Source organism: Carcharhinus amblyrhynchos, chromosome 7, assembly GCF_965287045.1.
Source record: "Carcharhinus amblyrhynchos chromosome 7, sCarAmb.v2.hapA, whole genome shotgun sequence".
Classification (NCBI taxonomy): Eukaryota; Metazoa; Chordata; class Chondrichthyes; order Carcharhiniformes; family Carcharhinidae; genus Carcharhinus; species Carcharhinus amblyrhynchos.
This window is the reverse complement of record NC_137330.1, coordinates 3,043,704-3,052,619: the sequence shown is the minus strand read 5'-3', so window position 1 is coordinate 3,052,619 and position 8,916 is coordinate 3,043,704. Positions and strand designations below refer to the sequence as shown.

At 41.5% G+C, this 8,916-nt stretch overlaps 1 long non-coding RNA gene across 1 annotated transcript; it reads left to right on the top strand.

Moving 5' to 3' along the window:
• The first annotated feature begins 5,550 nt into the window (after positions 1-5,550).
• LOC145345376 (uncharacterized) lies at positions 5,551-6,034 on the top strand. Its single transcript, XR_013887053.1, has 2 exons — positions 5,551-5,651; positions 5,756-6,034. It is a non-coding gene; the product is annotated as an uncharacterized LOC145345376 (long non-coding RNA).
• Positions 6,035-8,916: the final 2,882 nt, after the last annotated feature.

Sequence of the window (8,916 nt, the reverse complement as noted above, 5' to 3'; positions counted from 1 at the left end):
TGTAATGTTGAGTTCTCAAAGAAGCAATCTCTTTCTCTTTCTCTCTCTCTCTGATTTCGAAGAGGATTGTAAGTCTATAAGAGGCAACATGTTGGCACAGTGCTTGGCAGTGCTGCCTTACAGTGCCAGGGACCAGCTTCAGTCCTGGCCTCGGGTGACATTCTGTCTGTGCCTGTGTGGGTTTCCTCCAGGTGCTCTGATTTCCTCCCACAATCCAAAGTTGTGCAGGTTAGGTGAATTAAACATGGTATTCGGCTCTTACAGTTAAGCGCATAACAGGATAAATTACAAGGATAGGGCATGGCTGCCGTTGCAGAGTCGATTGGTCGAATGACCTTCTTCTCCAAAGTCGGGATTCGATGAATATCGCTTGAATTAAAACTCATAGAGAAAGCTTAGCAGCTAATAATTGTCTCTTGTCATGTTTAAAGATTTCATTTGGTAAAACTGATTAATTTGTTACAATTACATTTTATTGCTAAATAAAATTTGTTTGATAAAAACTTCCTAGAGTGCCAATAGAATCATACCTGAAATGAAACACCTAATCTCAACATGAATGGCAAAATAGAGGAAAACTGGGGGAGTCCAGATGGTCACCATAACATATTTCGTGATTTCTGATCTGAACCTCAGGAGGTTCAATATTTTCCTCTCAGGTTCTACACTACGCTTTATTTTTAACAATTGTGTTTGGCCACTGGTTCTTGCCTGATAGGCCATTGTTTTTTTCCTCTTTAGAACTCTGGCTAAATCATACTAAATGTTTTGAAAATGCTCAAGAAGTTTGACTGATTGAAGATACCAGTTTAATATTCTCCGCTCTGTAGCAGCGAGCACTGTGGCCAGTCATAAAATGCATTCAATTCTTGTTGACTAATTTCACCAGGCAATTTAACTTAATTGTTTTTGTCACGGCTACTTAAGCTCTCCATTTCAGTTTACTGTGCAATTTAGTCTGTTTCTACTCCCAACGAATGATGATTAACACAATATTTGTTGGCAAAATGGTAATAATAAGTGTCCTGACACTTATGACTCTGAATCAAGTCCAATTTCAATGGTGAAATAGATCACGTTACCCCAGTAAAGTCAGTCAAAGTTAGGTAAAGTTAAAAACTTTTTTTTTTATCTATTAAATAATAGATGTTGGGAAAAAAGCGAAATCTGTTCGATGGTACAGGGTATGTTAAGGTTTGAATTAGAGCTTCTCTTGATTAAAATACGATTTCAGGGCACGTGTTGTGAAATCTAGATTTCGTAAGAACATAAGAACATAAGAAATAGGAGCAGGAGTAGGCCATCTAGCCCTTCGAGCCTGCCGCGCCATTCAATAAGATCATGGCTGATCTGTCGCTGTTCAGTTCCACATTCCCGCCCTCTCCCCATAACCCTTAATCCCCTCTCTTATCAAAAACCCATCAAAACGCGTCTTAAAAATATTTAGCGAGGCAGCCTCCACCACTTCAACGGGCAGAGAATTCCAGAGATTCACCACCCTTTGAGTGAAGAAGTCCCTCCTCAACTCCGTCCTAAACCGCCCCCCTTTTATCTTGAGGCTGTGCCCCCTAGTCCTACTGTCTTTTTTGAGCGGGAAGAGCCTCTCCACCTCTATCCTATCCATCCCATTCATCATCTTATACGTCTCAATGAGATCTCCCCTCATTTTTCTAAACTCTAACGAGTACAAGCCTAGTTTATTCAGCCTCTCCTCATAGCTCAACCCCCTCAACTCCGGTATCAGCCTAGTAAACCTCCTCTGCACTCCCTCCAAGGCCAAAATATCTTTGCGCAGGTGCGGCGCCCAAAACTGCACACAGTACTCCAGCTGCGGCCTCACCAATGCCCTATACAGCTGCAGCAAGACCTCCCTACTTTTATATTCAATCCCCCTCGCTATGAAGGCCAGCATCCTATTCGCCTTCCTGACCACCTGCTGCACCTGCAAGCTGGGTTTTTGCGACTCATGCACAAGGACCCCTAGGTCCCTCTGCACCGTCGCCTGCTGCAGTTTTTCGCCACGTAAGTAATAGTCCTCCCTACCATTCTTCCTACCAAAGTGGACCACCTCACACTTGCCAACATTAAATTCCATTTGCCATTTCCTGGCCCATTCGCCCAGCCTATCTAAATCCTTCTGCAGACTCTCCACACCCTCTGCACAATTTGCCGTTCCCCCAATCTTGGTGTCATCAGCAAATTTCGACACCCTACACTCGGTTCCCTCCTCCAGATCATCTATATAAATGGTAAAAAGCTGAGGCCCCAGCACCGACCCCTGGGGCACTCCACTAGTCACCATCCGCCATTCCGTTTAGCACCCGTTGACCCCCACCCTCTGCCTCCTATTTGACAACCAGTCCTCTATCCACGCTAACACCCTACTCCCAACTCCATGTCCCCCGACCTTCTGCAATAACCTCTTATGAGGTACTTTGTCAAACGCCTTCTGAAAATCTAGAAAGACCACATCCACCGGCTCTCCTCTATCCACCGCCCTAGACACATCCTCATAGAACTCCAGTAAATTTGTCAGACACGACTTCCCTTTAATGAAACCGTGCTGCGTCTGCTCTATCAAGCAATTCCCTTCAAGATGCCTCGCAATTTCCTCCTTAATGACAGATTCTAACATTTTACCTACCACAGACGTTAAACTAACCGGCCTATAATTCCCCGCCTTTTGCCTGGCACCCTTCTTAAACAACGGCGTAACATTAGCAGCAACGGCGTAACAATTCGTATAAACTATGAACTGCCAATACTTATCATTGCCATGTGTGTCTGCGTTACTTAGTCTTGCAGACATTCGTTTATATATGTTTATAACTGAATACTGGAATTTAACTTCAACCCAGGTAGCATTCGCTAATTTTTTGCAGCCTCATGTGGAGGCATATGTTCTGGTTATCGAACCATAGAAATTTACATCAAGGAATGAGGTCATTGGGCCCATCTTTCCATTGCAGCTTAAGGGCAGCCCCTTCTATCCCCACCTCCCTTCACGCCATCCATAGTCACGTAGCATCTAACAACTCAGGTGTAGATTCAGGCGCATTTAAAGAGGTCAAGCTCTCTGTCTCAAACACCAACTCGGCGAGCAAATTCCAGACACTCACGACACTCTGCATAGAAGTATTATTCCCCATGTCCCGGCTACCCCCATTGCCACTTTCCTTGAGTCATTGTCCTTGGGTCGTGAATTCTCAAGGCAATCATTTTTCCTGTCCACTCTATATCTTTTACTCCTAATTTTGTATACATTTATCAAGTCACCTCTCAGCCTTTTTTTTTCCAAGGGAAATGAAGGCATTTTCTCCACGCTGTCGCCTTGGCTACATTCTCCGAGCCCTGTCAACATTCTTTAAACCTCTTCTGCACTCTTTCCAGAGCAATGCCGTCATTTCTGCAAGGTGTCGACCAAAACTGCACATAGTACTTCAATTGTCGTCTTTCCAGTGGACGAAACGTTTCCAATATCACATTCTGTATCTCTTCCAGTGTTGTCTGTTTCCGTTAACTTCTGAGAAATGTCTGTATTTGAAGTCCACCAGAGAAAGCTACCTATTTTAGACACACGTTTTCGAAGATCATGGAGCCTTTATGAATTCCTTCATTTTCATCAAAGCTGGGTGTCTGTTCAAGATTTCCCCAAAATCAACCCAGTCTGGAGTATCTTCCGCTTTACTGTGTTCCTTAGGATCTGTCTTTATGACTAGGTGTTTGTTTTTCTTTTCCCCTGGAATATTTCTTTCCAGAGAAAAGGCGAGAACCTGATATGAAGAATGACATAGAATCAGGTACAATTTCAATGGTGAAACAGATTACATTACCAGTAAAGTCAATCAAAGTCAGTTGAAGTTAAAAAAAAACAAAGTTTTTTAAAATTTCTTTTCAATGGTAGAAGGTTGATTGAGTCTCTTTTGGAAAAAAAAGACATAATTGAAATCAACATCTGTTGACTATTATGGATGTATCAACTAAACCTAAATAATGCATCACTCTCAGACGAAGTTCAGTTCGGAGATTGGCAGAAGAATTGACCATTATTTTATTGTATAGTCTATAGGTGTTATAAAGCTGGAATCACGTGAGCAAATTTGTTATTGTGCTAACGGATTCTGAAGAAGGGCGCTTAGCTATGTGATATTGCTCAAGTTGGAAAAATAGAAATAAATAGTTGTTAAGAATTATACTCTGACAGTTTTAAGTCTTGTAGTTGATAAAACGTATACTAGTTATGTTGTTACATTCTAACTGCGTTCTTGAATGAACGTTCTTTGATGAAGGCTTCCCACTAAGCCACTTAATCATTTCAATGCCAAACCAAATGTAAAACTTCGATACTGAGGTGACTTCAGAAAAAAAAACCCTTGGAGTTTCTGGGCGACGCCTTAAATAAATAGTGTTAACAGTTCAGCACAGTACAAATTTTGACATACATGATGTGCCAGACTGTCACGTTTTTTTCACCTGTGCATTTTATATACAAGGTGAGTAACCTCAGACTCATGCAATTGTCATTCACGTCTTCTAGCAGGAAGCCCTGAATCATTTTGAAACGACTTTTATTGTGATGCAACTGAATATATATATATATATAGAGAGAGAGAGAATATGACACTGGTTCACGTCAAATGTAATGTCATTAGCTTTTTCAGTTTGTAGAACTTATGTCTAAAATTCTGGAATTTTGACCTCTACAACAAGGTTCAAAAAATCAGTTTGGAATTCAGAATCTTTTTCTTTAAGATAAGAAATTTTGATGTGTCATACAATTTTGAAGAAAATTAATAGATAGCTCTGGCGCAGCAAATATTAATAAAATAGCATACAAAAAGCGTTAGGTGCCAGACTTCCACGATGCTATCCACAGTTGATGGTTTTCTCATAAATAGCAAATATTAAGTTCACTAAAAAAAAAGCTTAAGGGTGTGTTTGTTAATTGCAAGCAGTGGTGGATTTTTTTTTATCAGTTGTTCTAAATGCAACAATTGAAAAGTGGTTGCCATTTTTCTTTGAACAAAAAGTCATTTGGCTTGAAGGGATACAGGTGTATATATCAACCGGTCATTTGCAACAAACAACAATGGTGCAAGGATTGTAAAATATCTGGTATAAAAGAACATAATATTCCAAGCTGTTGACTGAAGGTCAACAGATTTGAGAGGTCAAAGGAATGCTCAACGGTTACAGAATCATACAATGTATCTACCATTCTATAACATTGTCTGTTTCATAAGGATTTACGTGATAAATCCATCAACGGGTCGGAGGTTTCACGTGAATATTCCATTACCTTTGAAAATATGGTGCTATCAATTTGAAGGATAGCAGAAAACGGTAAAACACGTGTATTACTCTCACGAGATATTGCAATGTTTGTGGTTCAATTGGAAATCAAAACTGGCGTTTGCAATGCGATGGAATGAAGAAAAATCATGTTGTTCCTTGTTACCACGTAATTGTTTGCCTTTGAAAATACGGTATTAGGGAGCAACCCAATATATGATAATATGCTATTTCTTCTCGTTTTCTGCAGGGCATTATCACCCAGCGTCTCTAGTGCGCCTTGTGTTAAGCGCATTGGTGTTCACCATCATGATGATAATCATCATTAAACATGTTTGTGAATGTCAAGCTTGCAGAAGGTATGTCACAAAAATAGACTCTTAATCGCTTCTCTTTTGATAGCAGGATATTGCAGACTTGCGTGGAACTTAAACGGAAACTATTTCTTCACGTTCTAATTCAGGAACCGGCAGATAACCGTTGAAGAGGAGTGAAGGTCTGGCCAATCAAAAAAGTCAACTCTTTAACTGCTGCACTAATGAATAAAGAAAACATGCTGAAGAAGGAATCTTGCATCAGCTCTCTTAGTTTCTGCTTCATGCTGTGGGTGAACAGATATCTTCGGGATATATTTCAATGCAGACAGGAAATAGATCAAGAAGATAAGATTGTCTTACTATACGTTAATTGAATGTAGTTTTGGCTGTAAGCTGGAAAATAAAAGTGATACTGAATAGCCTGAGGTTAATTGAATCACTCGGCATCTTTTTCTGTGCCCGTCTGATGTGCCGGTAACAGAGCGGCCAGTGGTTTGCCTTAACCAAGTTAGACGTTGGAGTTATAAATGCTGTTGGAGCTCAACGGGTCAGTCACAACTAAAGTGTTGAACAGAATTGTTAGCCATTGACACTTCTTAGATTTATTAGAATGTGAAGTAGCACAGTGTCCGATTTCGACGACCTAGGTTTGTTTGTCACATTTGCTTCTTCCAATGACTCACATATCCTGTAAAATAGAGGCAAGAAACGTATTCTGGCTAAGGAGACGGTACGTCCTGTGTCGAGGAACTTCAAATAGGTGCGAGGCATGAATGATTGAATCTCGCAGGGTATTGTGACACAGGAGTAAGAGCGTGGTAATGACTCGTGTTCAGAAACGAACATAGTTTTATGATAACTCATCAAATGATTAATATATGAACAAAGTTTAAGGATTTTTTTGTGTGCGTGACAACACATGTCAAGGAAAGTTTTACACCTTTCCTGCATTTGCGTGGAATAATTTAAACCCTTTCTTTCCACTGTGTATTCATCTAGAAATATACAGTTTGGATTAATTGTTTCCAAATAATCAACTCATATGGAATCATTTATTAAAGCGCACTCAAATGAGCTTGCCAGATAAATATAAGGGAATGTAATCGTACACGAGACGTGTTCCAGTCCCTCGCTAACGCTCCTGGGTGAACAACGTTTCTTTCTCATCGGAACAGGGGGAGCCGATCAGTTAGATGATCGAAAATGTTAGGACGTCAAATGGAGAACTATTTTTCCTGACGTTAAGCTCTGAACTGACAGACATTCAATTTTGTGGTGTTTTTAAAATACTGATTTGCAAACGACATAGGTATAAACGAATCAAAAACGTTGTTGCAAATGTGTTTACTGCACAGACTGTCGGGACAGATTTTCCGTTTTCCCATGCAAGTTAGAAGACACTATCAATACGTCGCTTGATCTGAATCTGAAACTGACCTGCTTCTAAATAAGAGGCACAATGAATGCATGACAGCTCTCCATACAACAAAACACGGAGTGTTAGATCACAGGATGAACAGGTATTCGGGGAGGCTGATAGAAAGTTGGCCTTATTTCAAGGGGTTGGAATATACAAGTAGAGAAGTCTTGCTGCAGGGTGTTCAGGTCTTGTTGAGACCACACCTCGGGTAGTATATGCAGTCCTCGTCCCGGTTTGAAAGGGAATATGTTCTTTCACTGGAGGTAGTTCAGAGAAGATTCCTCTGATCGTCCTCAGGATTGCCTGGTGAGGAAAGGTTGAACAGGCTTGGAATCAACTTCTGGTAATTCAGAAGGAGCAGAGTTGATCGAATTGAAATAAATAGGGTCCTTAACAGAATTAACAGGTTAAATGCTGAGAGGTTATTTTCCTTCACGAGAGAGCGCGGAACCAGAGGGCCCAATTCCAGAACAAAGCGATACCAATTTAAGATTGGAATAAAGATTAATATCTTCTCTTTGAGAGTCACATGTCATTGGAACTATATGCCTCTGAGAGATGTGGGAACAGAAGCCATGCGAACCCCTAGGATACTGTCCGAGGTCAAACACCTTTCCTCCGTCATATGTCAGATGTGGGGATATTTCCCAACGGTTGTGAATTGTTCAGCACTTTCATGACTCCTCAGATACCGAAACAGTCCATGTTCAGATACATGTAATCTGGTCGGTATCCAGGCTTGGGCTGAAAATTGCCACGTAATATTCACACCACACAAGACAGGCAATGACCGTTGCCAATATGAAACACGAGCAACGGCGCACTGCCATACAACTATGTTAACATCACAGAATCTCCAACAGTTTTAACATCCCCGGTGTTGCCATCTACCAGAAACTCAACTGGATACACCATATAAACACAGTTCCGAAAAAGGCAGTTCAGAGGCTAAGGCCTCATCTCCAGATTCTCAAACGCATGGCCAGGATCTATAAAGATCAGCCAAGAGTGTTTTGGAATGCTCCTCACTTGCCTGAACGGATGCGGCTGCTACAAAACTCAAGGTGTTGCAACGTTCTGGGCAAATTACCCCGTTTGATTGACCCCACATACCCAAACATCCATTCCCTCCAGACCTGCACTCACTCTCAGGACTGTGTACTATCTACAACATGCACTGCAGGAATTCACCGAAGAGCTTGAGGAAGCATCTTCCATCCACGACCACCTCCATCTAGGAGAACTCAGCGAAGTGTCGCCACTTTCCACGCCCATCGTTTGGTCACTTTAGCTACAACCACTGTGGCACAGTGGTTAGCACTGCTTGCTTAGTGCCAGGGACCTGGGCTCAACGTTGGCTTTAATAATTGTCTGTGCATAGTCTACATCATTCCCTGTGTCAGTCTGGGTTATCTCGCGTGCTCCGGTTTGCACCCACAATCCGAAGAACGTGCTGGTTAGGGGCATTGAACATACTAAATGTTCGCTCAGTGTACGTGAACAGTCGCCGGAATATGACGGCCATGGAATTATCACAGAAAATTGATTGCAGTGTTAATGTTAGCCTATTTGTGATACAAACAATTAATTGAAAATTAAACTAAGGATTTATATCAAAGTTTTTATGAAAATATTCGACGTGCTGGTCTCCAGTTATTTTCCTGCCCCGTAAAAGAAACACTGCCCACGCAGTGGCTTCGATTCCTGTTTTGAGTCTTTGTCTGTTTGGCGTTTGTACGTTCTTCTCATGTCTTCATGGGTTTCGTCCAGTTGCTCTGAATTCCACCCACAAATAAGATTAGGCAGATCGGCACTGTTGAATGCACGGGTTAATGGGGACAGTGTGCAATGCCGAGCCTAGATTTTCTGCTCTCCCGGAGAGTCAGA